At 43.1% G+C, this 16166-nt stretch overlaps 1 protein-coding gene across 1 annotated transcript in view; it reads left to right on the forward strand.

Moving 5' to 3' along the window:
* Positions 1-16166, forward strand: part of LOC306663935 (unconventional myosin-X-like) — a 108963-nt gene that overhangs the window by 762 nt on the left and 92035 nt on the right. The gene's annotated exons all lie outside the window — the stretch shown is intronic.

The raw sequence follows: 16166 nt of genomic DNA on the forward strand, positions 1-16166 counted from the left end.
CCCCGGAAAGAGCTGCCTGGGTGCAGGAAGCCCAGCAAAACGTTCAGCACGGACGTGCCTTTCTCCAAGAAAGGTCTGGTCTGGCATTTCCTTTGCAAAACGTGCGGGCTTCCTGTGCTGGGGTGCAGACTCTTCCAGAGGAGCCGGCTCAGAGAAGTGTGGGAGAGGGCCACAAGGGTTTAATCAGTTACTGTTTTCTCTGCCTGCCAGACCTCCTTGGAGCACGGGTTGCATGCTCACCAAGAAGTGCTCTTGTCGGGTTTGGATAATTCCAGAGCATGGGATCAGAAGATCCTGTATGTGTGCTGTCTGTCCTTGTCAATTTTTGATTCGAATTTAAAGCAAATTCGTTTAGGGCAAACAGTAGTTATTTTAAAAGACGAAAGCGATGCCCTCTTTTAGGCTGGACACCAGTTACTAGAAACTTTTTCTCCTCTGGGATCGAGAGTTGCTGTGGTTTCTTGGCTCTCTTTCCTTTCTTGGTTGTGTTTATTTAATAAATTTTGTTTAAGTTTGAGGTTTGAAGTGGCTCAAAGTAAACTTGGTTGACTTGAGGGAGACTGATGTGAATTTCGTTGAAAGCCCGGGGGTGTTTTGTGAATCTAGGGATAGTCTTGGAATTTCCAGCAAATCAGATTGGTGAGGGTTTGCCTCAGTGTTAGTTAACTTATTTTTCCCCCTTAATTGGATGTAATATTTCAGGTTTCTCTACTCTTCAGATGCTCACTTACTGGTCTCAGCTACTTCTAATAGCTAAAGTGATATATTCGTGCATGATAGCAATATTCAATTTTTCAGTGTTGTCTCATTCATTGTGAAAGGTAGACTGGAGAGGAATTAATCACCCATCAATACATATGTTTATTTAAAGGAAAATACATAAAATGCATAATTTTGAGACCTTAGCGTTTTCTAATCCGTGGGCTTTTGTTCTCTAGTGAGAAGGCACCAGGACTTTTGCTAGTTCTAGTTTGTCCAAAGGTAAATGACCTCAGGGCTTCTGTTTTAATTGCTTTCATCTGTGAGAAAACTGGGGCTGTGCCTCTAGGGAAAACCTTTACTTGGTGTGTGTTTGTTTTGGTGTTCTGGGCCCTTCAGAAAATCTGGAGAAGCATAGAATTTGAGTACAGTTTCTGGGGTCACAATCCTGAAGCCTGCAGTCCTTGGGTGGGGGGGTCTGTGGCTCCCATTGGAAAGAACTGTGCCCTCTAGTGTAGGTGGGAGGAACTTCAGATAACCTGCTACAGCTGCAAGTACTGACCTAGTGTTCCCTATTGGACTTTAGATTATTCAAAGTATTCTTTTTTCCTTGCACTTTCTTTGGGTAAGGAAACTTGGATGCTAGTTTTTATTTCATTAAGATAATACTAAAGTCAGCCTTTATCCATCGTCTACTCCATCCTCTTCATTTTCTACAAGAAGACGCTTAACCTAAAGGTGGTTAGTCACTTGTCCAAGGTTGAAGAACGTGTTACAGAATGCATAGTCTTCTTTGCTACCAGGGACTTTTGAACTTCTGGGAGATACTTGTTTATTTAAGGTTATATTTTTCAATCTAGTAATTTCTAGTCAGGCTTCAAAGTTCCACCCGTAAAAATAACAACTTAGGGAAGCAGCAGGCCTGGAGAATACAAACAAGTGGTGTGTTAATCGGAGACACCCTCTTAATGTCGACCCTCTCTCTTTCTCTTTTTGATGTCTTGTAACAGAGCATCCTTTTGTTAAATTGCCCTGAGGATGCTGTCATGTCTGTTAGAATAGAAACAGTAAGTGTGCAGGTGATAGATTTCCAAGGCCAGCCAGCCAACTTGTAGGGCCTCCAGATCACTCTCCTGATCACTAAGTAGTACGCTGTTGTTCTTACTAACTTTTCCTACTGTGATTTAGGGATAATGACTTGTTGCTTGCCAGGCAACTGAAAAAAAAAAAAAAATCTACAGAATCAGATGTTGTGTGTTTTATGTATGAATAACCAAATAATAAGGAAAAAATAGGAGCTATTTTCTCTGTAAGAGAAACCCTCACAGACCAGGGTTTCTCTAACGGGGTACTGTTGACCTTGTAGGCTAGATGGATGTTTGTTGTGGGGGCTGTCTTGTGCATTGAGCAGCATCCCTATCCTTTACTCACTACATGCTGGTAACCTCACTCTCAAGTTGTCACACCCAAAATGTCTTCAAATATTGCCGAATGAATCACAGGAGCAAAATCAGTTCCAGTTGACCTGAACTGAGCTGGACCCGTGAAGCAGTTGCCTCTCCCTACCAATTCCTTGCATCCTGCAAACACCGCCTTCTTGCCTGTGCTTGCCTGTGCTAAATGGGATCAGGCATCTTATGGCCGGCCTGGGGCCAGGGAAGCCTGTGAGGCTTGTGCCAGTCAGCTGACACAGCTGACTTCAAAATGCGCTCCAGGATTGTAGAAAGGGAGGGCGCCAAACTCCCCAGTCGGGTTTCAGTTTCTTCACGGCCTTCATTAGATTTTTATGGCTTCTCTTGAGTTAATTGTGTGTGTGCAGGTCGGGAAACTTGTTGTTTATGCGTTTCTAGGTAAGTTGTTAAAAAGTTGACTTCAGGCAGAAACCAAGTTTAGGTATGGCTAACCAAAATCAATTAAAAAAAGCAAAGCGAAAAGGCTCAGCCAAAGAAGTGGCAAAACTACTGTGCAAACTTGTTGATGTTTTGGAGCTGTTTCCATGTCCCCAGGGCCAGGTACAGTGCTTTGAGTACTGTGGGGGCCAGTAATTTCCAAATGAACTTGACTTTTCATGTTTTCTATTTTAGGCAAAGGTGTGGCATAAAGACTGTTTGAGTGCAAGATATTTTGAGGCTTATTAATGAGACAAATGAACACTTTGATTTTTCAGAATAAATCATGTAAAAATGTACACAAGTGAGACACTCACATATAAATATAGAAACAGGTATTAATGTCGTAAGGGGTAAATTGTCAGTGGAAATATCCCAGCTGCACCTCCTTCTCACAGCTTGTTCCATCTGGGTTGGAATGAACGAGCCTGAGATGTGAAATGGAAGCACCAGCCTCTTTTTCCACTTAACATGAGAAGACACCATGGTTTTGATTGTCACCTGGAGCTTTGTAAGCTAGAATGCAAGTTCCCAAGTCTCCTTTTCTCCCTTTTCTAGTATTTTGATGGTGTTCTACTGGCATTTTTCTTATTAGGAAAACACTGAGATGTTGTTGTTCGGGGCAGCTGCCCCCCACCCCAAATCACCTCTCAGTGTGCCTGAGGACTTCCTGTCTTACCATGTCCCGAAGGCAGCCCCTTTGGTGACTATAAATTCATATGAGGACATTGGGTAGGTCCCTTTTTCCTTGTCTCACAGTGGCATTCGCGTGCCCTGCCTTTTCTGCATGGTCCAGAAGAATTTCTTTTGTCAAGTACTCTTTTTTCTTTTGTCCCTGCTGTGTTGAGGACAGCAAAGCCCTGGAGCAGCTGCAGGCAGGGCAGTTGTTAGCCAGGCTAGCCAGGAAGCTCTGCTCCCCTCCGATCCTGGCTCGGAATCCTCGTTCTTGGTCTTTTACCTGTTCCCCAGTCGGGCGCAAACCGGCAAGCACAGGACCTTGACTGTTTAACCCGAGTGGTGGGGGAGAGCAGTGTTTGCTTCTCCAGATCTGCTGGCTCTGAGTGGGGTCACCTTTGAGGACAGGAACCTTGGCTGTGCGCCTCTACTATTGTGATTGGTAGGATTTGGGTACCTTATTATTACTGGATTTCAAGATTTTGGATTCAGAGGACCTGATACATAACACATGTCACTGATCTGCTGGGGACAGGCAAGTATGATCCACCAGTTGAGACTATATTTAGGTTGCCACTATTTCCTTCTGCCCAAATGCCCCTAGGCCCAGTGAACGGCACCCCATTCCTAGTAGTTGAAGACCAGCTTCATCCACCCCTCACCACCTGTGGCCTCCCAGCCAGGTTATCTGGCCTTTAACTGTCTGGTTAGTACGTGCGCATAGTAGTGTCTCTTTTGCTTGGTTTTTTTGGCAAATTCACGGTAAGATTTACAGAGCACTTGGCATGTAGTGAGTCATAATAAAAAGTTAATTATAGGAGCTGGGATGTAGCTCAGTGGTAGGGCGCTTGTCTCGCATGCTCAGGGCCCTGGGTTTCATCCCCAGCATCACATAAAAAAAATAAAGTTCATAGTTGGGGGGAAAAGGGTTACAGTAACTGTACCTAAAAATTAAGGAGAGGCCCTCAATGGTGGATGAAGTACTGGCACTGACTAGCGCAGGGACATTGTGGCCTGGGAGTTGTTCCTTAGGATCAGTTCCTGGGCTGGATTGGGCCAGTTTGATTTCTCACCGTCAACCTGAAGTCTCTTGGCAGCTTTTGTATTTCTGGAACTCTGTCTACAGAGCATCCTTGAGGCTTGTAAAATCAAGTTCAAATCCTTAGCCTGGTTTTCAAGGCCTTCTGATCTTGCAACTCTGGTTATTCTTTTGCCCCACATGAATTCCGCTCCAGAGGATCTATTGCCCTTCCTACTGCAAACCTGTGTGTGCACGCCTTCCCTCTGCTGACCGGGTACCTGCCTGTCTCGTGCTCTTTGAAACCATCCCCAGCAGCTCTAGCTCCTGGGAGTCCTATTCTGCTTCTAAGCCTGGTTCTTCTCTTTCGGTCTTGGGCGTAGAAAGAACCTAGTTGGCTTGCTAGCTCACAGAAGTCCTTTATGTGCCTTTATATCTCCCTTTTCAAATGTGTAAGCTGAGCCGGGAGAGTTAAAACATCTTACTTATAAATAAGCTTTATTAACTCATATTCATAAAAAGGTCCTCAGGGGTGGGATTTGACCCCTCAAATAGCAAGTATTTTCCCCCAGAGTGCAGATTTTATGATGAAGGGGAGATGCTTCTAGCCTTTTCCCTTGATTGTGAAGCACTTTACAGTTCTTTGAAGACAATGGTAAATACGGCTCTGGTGTTTGTTCAATCCTTACTATGTGCCAGGCATGCTGCCAAGTAGTTGACATTCGGTAAGTCATTAAATCCACTTAACAACCATATGAGTAAGGCTCTATAATTATACCCACTCCATAGATAAAGAAAATGAGGCCCAGAGAGGTTAAGTAATTGGCCCAGTGTCACACAGCTGGAATAAACTGGTTATTATTTGAACTGGACACACTGTGAAGGGCCCTTACCGATGAACTTTTCTGTCCATCGGAAGGTTTGCTTTGTCTTCGGCTTGTGTCATCTTTTCTAGGTTTAGTTGTTGAAGTTCTGTATGTAGTAAGCAGTCGGAAAGTGATTTTTTGAGTTGAAAACTACATGGAAGTTTGGGAGAGTAAGTGGTCCTCACTCCAGAAACTTTGAAAACCCAGCAGAAAAATGATGATCAGATTTTGAACATGCCGCCAATATCTATTTAACTTCCTTTTTACTTGGGAAAGACAAATGCCTCTCTTTCCTTGTCAAATGTAGTATCTGGAGCTGCCAGCCCCAACCTCCCGGGGTAGGAGGAAGGTTTACATAATAAGGCACTTAGGAAACTAGATTTCTGAGAAGTATTTAATTTATTGAAAGAAAAGGTAAGACTCATTTGTTTGCCCATTTCTAACTCAGTTGTTGGGATGTTCTTTGAGGTTTTCTGATGTTATCTTTTCTTTGGATGAACGATTCTGGCTCCTTTTCCAGTCTTTCTCCGCATCGGTTGTCTCTCGCTCTGGCTTATTCATTCTTGGGGAGCGGTCGCTGACAGCAGGTCGGATCTCTTCTCAAAGCGCATTCCTTGAGTAAAACATTTTGCTGCCTTGCTAAGAGCTATTTGGAAAATGTGTCCACCAGGCCTCAAAAAAGAAACGTGAGTCCCCAATTTAAATCTGGCCTCTCACATCTCATGACGTCATACCATCTGACTCTGCCAGTTACAAGAAGAGGTGTTGGAGTTCTTGTGGCAAAGCCTCTGCAGGCCCGTTGAAATACAGCGCGAGGGAGTGACATGGGAGTCGTGCAACTAATTGTTCACCCTCAGTGTCTGCTCTTAAAGATGGCAGTTGCCTCGGCATAAAAGCATTTTAAATTGTAGTAATTAAAAAATGAGATATTTATAATAGAAGACGTGGGCAGGGTCGACTCTTAACCATGGAGGGTGGGGATACTTACCTTTATTACTACCTGTTGCTGATTCTTAGGCCAAGATAAAACAGGATTTGGGGATGTAAATAGAATGCAAGTGTTTACTTGGTATTCTACCCAACTTTGGGTCCCCAAAGAATTCTGTTATTCTTTTACATTTTTTTTGGTTTGGGGGGTGAGTCAGTGAATGATATGTGGGTCGTATCCACTGACACTGGTGTCTCATTGTGTGGAGGTGTGGGCTTAACTGAGGAGTCCGCTCGTGAGTTCTACTTTGTGTGTTAAAATTCAGCGAACTTGATCTAAACTGCATATCGTTTTTTGAGGCTACCATTAAACTTTTTTGCTTCTTCTTAGCGTCATAGATTCTTAGGTTACTAGGAATCCATTTAGAATTGTGAGTGTTCTTGCTGGGGAAAAAAAAATAGAAAAAAATAAAAGTTCGGATTAAATAAACATAGATTTACTGTAAAGTTTTGACTGTATGTTTACATGTCATCCTTAAATTCATTTTCTCTTTTCTTAATCCTGCAATGAATATGTACTAAGTTTAGAAAATATGTTAGGTGTAGAGAATGCTGTCAACAGCAGATGAAAAGAAGCCCTTTTGTGTTTAGCGGTATGTGCTTTATCTCCTCCCCCCCCATGCCTCTTGTGTATATAAACCTATATATATATTTTTTACATTAGAGTTGATTGAGAAGAGCTTTAAATGTCAGGAAAGTTGCATGTGCACAGGCAGCTCTTTGATTTGCAGGGTCAGGGCCAAGAGAATAAATGTAGGCCCCATATCACACATCTGAATATTTAAAATTATGAGCCAAGCTCACAAACTGGAAGATAAAATGTGTCCTATTCTGCATCGACTAATATACCTTTATAAGACAGAATTGAAAAATATATTTAAAGCTAAAGTTATCGCTGAAAGCACAGTATCATAGGAATTTAATGACAGCAAAATCACTAATTATATGGTTATAGTGAAGATTTTCATATAATCTGTGTTTTATAGACAGTAACGCCATAGTAGAAAACCAAAGGCAAATGGTTTGAATCATTGTGATTCTTCGATTGTTCTTTTAATAATTTCAGTCTAGAGGAGGCCTGCTTTGCTGAGGCAGGATAGTACATACTGACATTGTTAATAAACTTCATAGAACAATATTTAGATTAAAAAATGAATCAGATTGCTGATGATTATTGATGGTATGAAGTACTGCAAAATATTTGAATTTCATGTCTCTATCATTCTCACCATTTCTTAAGCAAGTTTTTTTCTCTCTCTCTCTCTCTCTCTCTCTCTCTCTCTCTCTCTTTTCTCTTTTGCATTGCAGGGAATTGAAACCAGGGCCTTGCACTTGGTAGGCAAGCCCTCTAACACTGAGCTGTACTCCCTGCCCCAAAGCAAGTATTTCTTAGATTGTTCTTCACCCTCTTCAGTGCTGTAACCAAAACCGAAGGCTGGAATTAGTTTAAAATCTTTGAGATGAGACAATACCTCAATGCTCGTTGCCCAGAAAAGAGTCTATGAAATTATTTGGAGATTATGTCTGGGAGTCTTTTCCTTCTTATCCACGCAATTTTTTTTTCATATTCAAATTTTTAAATGTTTTCTTAAAATATCGTGTTTGTTGCATATTTCACATTTCATTCCTTTTTGATTAAGTGCTAATTTTGTCTCAGATTATTCGAAGCGTGTTTTTAAAATGAAACGGTCGAATGAGTTCTGTTTGGGATTTGGGGAAGGTTTGATAATATTATTAACAGTGATAGTACAGACCAAATAACTGCTGCTAGTTCAAATTCAAAATCAGTACTACTTTCCACCAAAGACCATGATTTGCACTTTGAAAAATTTCTGCCCCCCCCCCCCCCATCCCCGCAGGCTTTTTTTTTGTCATGGTGAAGTGTGGGCACTCAAAAGTCTACAGCCCTGGGCAGAGTTCCTGGGTGTCTGAGCCTAAGGGTAGCACTACCCATTTCGGGTTGGATATATTGTTAATTACAGGACCATTTTAGGTTGTTTCTAGATGTTTCCTTTTATAACAGCACATGAACATTGTTGTATCTAGTTCATTGCACACTTGTCTGACTGTTTCTTGAAGATAAAACTTTTCAGGAGTGGAGATGTTTGATCAAATAGTTTGTACATTTTGACTTGGACTATTTGGCAGCAAAAGCTTAAGAGAGGAGTCAGTAGAGCTTATAGGAAGCACAGCTTCCTATAACACCCCACCATGATGTATTTATGGTCATGGGGATTTTGTAGCTTCTCATGAGAACCTTTTTTGGAGGGGGCTGGGTACCAGGGATTGAACTCAGGGGTATTCAACCACTGAGCCATATCCCCAACCCTATTTGTGTTTTATTTAGAGACAGGGTCTCACTGAGTTGCTTAGTGCCTTGCTGTTGTTGTTGAGGCTGGCTTTGAACTCTCAAGCCTCCTGCCTCAGCCTCCCCAAGTGCTGGGATTAGAGGTGTGCGCCACCACGCCTGGCTTGATGAGAATCTCCATGAAACACGCTGTCAGTGTAGGAAGTGAGCATGTGATCCTAGATTTATGTGTCCACTCTTAGGCCCTTCTGCGAGTCTGTTGATTGACTTAACCCCTTCCTCTACCCCAGCCTGGTTTCTGATGTTTATCTAAGGCCAGAACATCCCCAAGGGACCTGAATGGGGCTGGTGGTGTAGCTCAGTGATAGAGCACTTACCTATCATGGTGAGGTCCTGGGTTCAATGCCCAGCTCTGCAAAAACTAGACAACAATACAGAATTAGACTTGGATGACTCTCACCTGGGAGCCATTGGACAGTTTGCTTAGGGGGTTGTTTTGTGTGGACTTTTCTTCTAATTTTCATTCTTTTGTCTTGCAGTGTCCTTGGCATTAACTCTGGGCAACCATCATTATTATGTGGTTGCTATTCTGACTGTGGGTATTTAAGAACCTTGGAACCCGTCTTGTGTGTGGGAGGAGGTAATGGGTATGTTTAAGCTTATTATTTATTAACCAGGAAATCTTTCCATAGACTTCAGAATGAAAGCATTAAGTACCAAGCGAAAATACACAACACCTCCAACAATGTATTCCATTATCATTTAGGACAGGTTTGCTTCTGTTTATTTCCACCCACATTATGGGTGGAAATAATGATGTGACCCTGGGGGATTTATCAATGTGAAGGTTGAAATAACTAGTGCTCTCACCGAGACTGACCATCTTACTACTGCGGAAAAAGAGCACACGTTCTCAGAACCTACCTGTGCAGATGGTCAGGAACAAAACAAAACTCCTGGATTGGGTGCACTAACTTCTTCTGCCCCTGCTAGGTTCTCTTAGCACCTGCTTCTCTGACTTACTGCTATAGGCCTGAGCTACAGGCCAAGGCGGACCACCCGCTGGTGGTTTTTCAACCTCAGATTTTCAGATGCCGGCAGGTGTTCCCTCGCTCGAGGTCTTCTCAACCCTGACATCCTTGATGTTTTCAACTAACTCTTTGTTGTGGGGACCTGTCCTGTGCATTGAAGGATTTTGAGCATCATCCCTGTCCTCTGATCCCTAGGTGCAGTAGCACTGCATACCTCCAGATTATGACAGTCAAGTGTCTCCAGACATCACCAGGTAGCCCCCAGGAGTTTGGGGCTGTCGTCTCCAATTGAGCGCCGTTGTGCTTAGTCCACACTCTTCTGGCTGTAGATTAAGTTTAGGTCTCAGTAGCACTTTTTTCAGCCTTCCCCATCTCTACTCTTTCCTGATTGTTTTCATCTCTTTGAGTGATGGGGACCACACATTTATCAGTGCTAAAGTGGCGTTCTACTTGGGATCCAGATTCTCCCCAGGAGGCGTGGGCATTATCGTCCTAGCTTGCCATTTGAGTCATGTGTCAAGTTAGTCAACACGGGTAGAATGTGCCCTCTGCCCCGAGGCTTCCCCTGGTTCTGTCTGGGTTCCTTCACCCCAAGTGCTCTTTTAGATCCTCTCCCTAGAGCATTAGAGAAATATTGGTTCTACTGAGTAAGTCCACCGACAGTTCTTCTCTGGGAAAAAGAGGGCTGTCTTCTCTCCTACAGCCTTGAGACATGGCAAGGTGAGTTACCTGTCACGGCCTCTCCTCCACGAGTTTTGTGCAGTTTTATTCTGGAATCACTTTTTAAAAATGTATAGAGTTGAGTTAGAAGTTGACCAGGTAGTAAGAGAGGTCCTTCCCGTGTATCTGTCCCCAGTGTCCCTAGTGGTGACGTCTTACATTATAGTGGTTCAGTATCAGAACGGACATTTGTGCAGTCACCAGCCCTTTGGTTTTCACTTGTTTCACACTCATTTTTCTATGTAGTGTGTAGTTCTAAGCAGTGACTGCCACACTGTCGTAACAAAAACCCTTTGTTCCACGACCCCCACCCCCACTCCTGTGTGGTCCTGCCCTCCTTCCCTTCAACCCCCAGAAACCACTTACCTGTCCCTCTCTGGTTTGTCATCGAGTCGGTAGCTCACCTCAGCTTTCTCACTCTTTGCCCTTGCGAGCCTTCGCCGCGCTCTGGGTGCCCGTGGTGCCCATCCTGTTCCCGGGTGCCGGCCCCTGTTCAGGCGCGCTCTTAATCTGGTGCTGCACCAGTATCATTCTGAGGCTGACAGTCATTTGCATAGTGGTCCCTGTAAAAGCACGTCCCATGGCTGTTAAGAGCTCGGATGCTCCCGGCTGGCCTTGCTATTCTCCTAAACACGGCTGTTTTCCAAGAACTTTTTGATTTGCAACTTTATTTCTCAAGTTTGACGTAGATTTGGTCAGACGTGATGCATTTTGAACTCTTGCTCATCATAGTACAGATTAAGGAATGCCTAGACTTGGTCTCTTTACCTGAAATGGAAACTTCAGGAACTATAATGACTTGCATGACTGGGCTATTGGGATCTAGCTCCTTTGAGCTGACAGTTAAAACAGCCCCACATGGGAAAAAGGTACACTCATACATTGCTGGTGGGGCTGCAAATGAGTGTAGCCACTCTGGAAAGCAGTGTGGAGATTCCTCAGAAAGCTTGGAATGGAACCACCATTTGACCCAGCTATCCCACTCCTTGGCCTATACCCAAAGGACTTAAAATCAGCATACTACAGAGATACAGCCACGTCAATGTTCATAGCTGCTCAGTTCACAATAGCCAGATTGTGGAACCAACCTAGATGCCCTTCAGTTGATGAATGGATAAAGAAACTGTGGCATATATATATACAATGGAATATTACTACGCCATGAAGAATGATAAAATTATGGCATTTGCAGGCAAATGGATGAAATTGGAGAATATCATGCTAAGTGAGATAAGCCAATCTCAAAAAACCAAAGGACGAATGATCTCGCTGATAAGCGGATGATGACATATAATGGGGGGTGGGAGGGGTTAGCGTTAGGGTTAGGGTTAGGTTTAGGGTTAGGATTAGGGAGGGGGGCAAGAATGGAGGAAGGAAGGACTGTATAGAGGGAAAAGAGGGATGGGTGGGGAGGGGGGAAGAGGGAAAAAATGTCAGAATGAATCAAACAACATTGCCCTGTGTAAATTTATGATTACAGGAATGGTATGCCTTGACTCCATGTACAGAGAATCAAAATGTATCCCATTTGTTTAAGATAATAAATAAATAAATAAATAAATAAGTAAATAACAACAACAACAAAAAAACAGCCCCACATGGAATAGCCAGGTGAGCAGATGGATGCTACAGTCTGCCATAGACAAGACTTCTTTATTTTTATTTTATTTATCTGTTTTGAGGTTCCAGGGGTGCTTAATCACTGATCCACATCCCCAGCCCTTTTTAAAAAATTTAGATTTTTTAAAAATTTTGAGACAAGGTCTCGCTAAGTTGCTGAGGCTGGCTTTGAATTTGCCATCCTCCTACCTCAGTCGCCAGAGTCAACAAGAATTCTTTACATTTCTTTTTTTTTTTTTAATTTGTGGTGCTGGAGATCAAATCCAGGGCCTCTTCAGGCACACGGGGCAAGCACTCTACTACTGAGCTGCACCCCAGCCCTGGACAGCACTTCTGGGGACCCTGAACACAATGCAGCAGCATGTCCTGTCACTCATCAGCATCTCAGCAGGACCAGGTGACAAGGGGATTTCTTGGATGTGAACCAGGACTTCTGTGAACAAAGTCTCTTTGACTCAGACATAATAGTGGTGGTGACAGGGAGTGGATTGTCCTCATGAAAAGATGTGTGACAAGAAAAAGTTGAGAAGGCATGGGACAGACTCCTCCAAAGGTTTGCCACTCTGTGGGAGCGGGCGGTGCTTCTCAGCTCTCAGAACCAGGTGCTCCCGAGGAACCTGCTCCGAGCATGTGCGTAGTCCTTCAGATCCTTCCAGACTGGTGCGCTGGTGCTCTGCGGGGGAGGAATGGCCAGTAGGGAAGCTAGGGGAGTACTTTTCTGGTTCTTTTATGCTGGACAGGGGCTTTTCTTATGGCCTGCTTCTGATTGCCTCTGGCCTCATGCTTTGAAAGAAGAGATGCTTGTGGGGTGCAGGCAAAACCAAACCCAAACCATACCCTCAAAAATCTTAAAAGAGAGGCAAACCCCAGGAGAGTGCAGTATTTTCTTTCACTTTTTTACTACACCAGGTGAGGGCCACCTGATCAGCCAGGGGTGGGGCTCCCTCCGCCTCTCCCAGTCCTGGAACTGTCTGACCTACCTTTACCATTACTGCCAGTTTCTGAGCTGGCCTGCTGTCCTCTTGTCTCCACCAGCCCGCCTCCCTGCCCATCTTGCTGTCTTTCTCATTTGTAATTAAAATCTTAGTTGAGATTGGTTCTGAGCCAGGGGGAGACACTCTGTATTCTGCTCTTACCACTGAGATTGTCTGTCAAAGTCAAGTCAAAAAATTCCTCTACATACTAATTTTCTTTGGAACACTCTTGTTTTATATGAGAAACATCCAGTTGCCCTTGTTCGCCCACGTGTGTGTGTGTAAAGTGTGTCTAGTGTTTCAGCAACAGGTATGTGAGCTGGTGGTATCTCTCAGCTATGAAAAAGAGAAAGACTTTGGTTTAAACTAGCGTGTGTGTGTGTGTGTGTGTGTGTGTGTGTGTGTGTAAGTCTAACATAAGTTGTCCTTCAGTGTTCACGGGGATTGGCTTTAGGATCCCCTCTGATACCAAAACCCTGTGATGCTCAAGTCCCTATATAACATGGCACTGTTAACCTGTGCACATCCTTGAAATACTTTGTCATCTCTGGATTACTTGTGATACTAAATACAATGTAAATGCTGTGTCAATAGTTGTTAAACTGTTATTCAGGGGACAGTGACAAGAAGAAAAGGGTTTGCATGCATTTAGTACAGACTGCTTTATTGTTTTGTTTTCAGTGTTTTTGAACCATGGTTGGTGGAATCCGTAGCTACCGAACCTGGGGTTGCAGATGCCCCCCTGTGTATGTCACGTGTGTGCGCGCGTGCACTGATAGAGCTCACGTTGAGCATCGGAGCTTCATGGTTCCTGGCTGAGGCACTTACAGCAGTTGGCATGGGAAAATGAAGTCTTTACCAAGGCTGTGTTGCCAAAGGTTTTTGCCTAAATCTAGTAAATAAGCTATTTGCTAAAGAGAAGCAGAATCTTCAGACAGCCTTGTTTTTTGAACTGCTGACCGTTTTCTGAGAAGATAAGAGCTGGAAGCAGCCTCCCCATCATCTCACACAGCCTTGCCTTGTGGGCATGGGGTCATCAGAGGGATGTTTTGTCTGTCAGGAATTGTGTTGCCAAGATTTTCCTTCTTTAGGGAGTCTTCTCAAAAATAGGTGCCAGATTCAACTTCAAGGTTAATGAAGTTCAGGTACAGATTGTAAATTCTTGCATTGATTTTTTTTTTCAGACCTTGAGAACTACTGAAATTCTCTGATGTTCCTCATGGTGATGGAGTTTCTGAGCTGTAACAATTTCCTTCTTACCTTTGGGCAGATCTGGTTAAGTTCAATTACTTACTGTGTTGTAGATTCTAAAACTGTAGTCACTGAGGGTTCTTTTACATAAGGCCAGTTCATCTTTCCTATAAAATACTTAAAAAAATGGGATCTCTTCTTATATTTAAAGTATCTGTTAGGAAAAAGAACATTTGATAAAATGTGCCCTTCCTTATGAAATTAGGGCTAGGTTTTACCGTACAATATTTTGAGGAGTAAACAAATCAGGGACTCCTTGCCTATGCTGTGAAGGGTAATTTATGCAGCTGTCTTTTTGTCGTCATTATTATTTTCCAGTATTTTACCATAGAAAATTAAAACGTAAGTGATCAGTTCTGAGAATGCAAACAGGGAGCAAAAATGCTTGCAGCCTGGCCGCAGCAGGCTTGTGGGCTGTGCGTATGTATTGTTTGTATTTTAAGAAAATGTGCTTCTGAAACAGAGAAGCCTTCTTTCAAGGAGTTAAGAGGGCGTTTAGCAGGAATGTGACTTTATTTTCATGTTATCTTTGAGATTTCCAGTAGATTCCTTTTATTCTTCAGCACAGATAGCAATGTTACTTCATCTAAACTCTACCATGAAATGATGGAGTCAGAAATATAACAACTCAGGTTTTTTGTACTGAGTCTCTTAAAATCCCCGTTGGCTTTTAAACCTCCACCAGGTCCCTAAATGTGAGTCTTTAGAGTTGGCCGTGTGCGTGTGAAATGAAATTAGATAGCCTCAGAAGAATTAAAGGCCCACATGAGAGTTTTCTTTTGTCTTATGAAATGTTTGATGCAGTTGAGCTGCTATTCCCTCATGAAAAGCGTAATTTTAGAGTAGTATTAAAAAGGAGGGTATATCTTGTCTTTATTACAGTTCAGTTTAGGACAAAATTACCTTTTAAAAAAAAATTCTGAGTAATAGCAGCGTTCTTTAACTCGTTAGTGGTGTATTTGTCAAAGGAAGAAAATATGTGTACTAAAGATGTGATGTGGTGCGGGGGTTTTGGTGTGAATCGGAATGAGTACAAATCTACCTGTGGCTCAGCCATTGTGCTGGCAGTTTAGCCTCAGTGAGTCTGCATTTCCTTCTGTCAGTTGGTTTTTGTTTGTTAGTTTATTTTGTGGTACTGGGGATTGAAGTCAGGGACACTCTACCACTGAGTCACATTCTCAGCCCTACTTTGTATTGTATTTAGAGACAGGGTCTCAGCGAGTTGCTTAGTGCCTCACCATTGCTGAGGCTGGCTTTGAACTTGTGATCCTCCTGCCTTAGTCTCCCGAGCTGCTGAGATTATAGGCGTGTACCATGGTGCCTGGCCTATCCAGTTTTTTAACTTGTAAAAATTTACTGAACACTCTCCACAGCCTGGGACTGGGCTATATCTGTACATGTATGAATTCACTTAATCTGTCCCATAGTCCTCTGCAGTTGGTATGGTTTTTATCTCCTTTTTATATATGAGAAGACAGAAAAGGGAAGTTATGTACACAAGTTCACACCACTGGGAAGTGGTAGAACTGGGATTTGGAAGGGGTCTAGCTGCGTGGAAACATGAATTCATTTGGAGTTTGTGCAAGTTTGTAAAGGAGATGAAAATGGAATCTGTGTGGAAATCTGCAGGAATGTGTATTTGCTTCTCCATACGAAGTGGACCAGAGTCATGAGATACAAGCCCAAGAAAAAAATCCCTATTTTTTTTGCCAGTGACTGGAGCAAGGAATAGAAATTTTCTTGTAAACAAAGCAAAGCAAAAACAGAGTTCCTGCCGTTTTGTGGTGGCTGCAGCTGAGTGAAAGGCATAAGGAATTCTGTTCAGGGAAAAGATTCAAAGAATAGTTCCAGTAGTTTTTGTATGTGTCCAGGGAGCGTCCCTACTGAATGCTCAGGTCACACTGAATTTCCTAAATCATTTTTCTGGACTGTAGTCTGTTTTTAGTAAACTTCAGATTCCCATAGACTGTGTTTGCTTTGGATTCCATGCAGTTTATAAATCTTGCTTGTAATTTGCTGAGCTGACACTTATGTCCACTTGGTTCATGTAAATGACTGGCGGTTGTCACAGCATTGTGGTTGTGGTCTGTTCACACCTTCCTCACCAGAGCTAGATAAAAGTGCTGTT

Source organism: Sciurus vulgaris (assembly GCF_902686455.1).
Source record: "Sciurus vulgaris genome assembly, chromosome: 6".
Classification (NCBI taxonomy): Eukaryota; Metazoa; Chordata; class Mammalia; order Rodentia; family Sciuridae; genus Sciurus; species Sciurus vulgaris.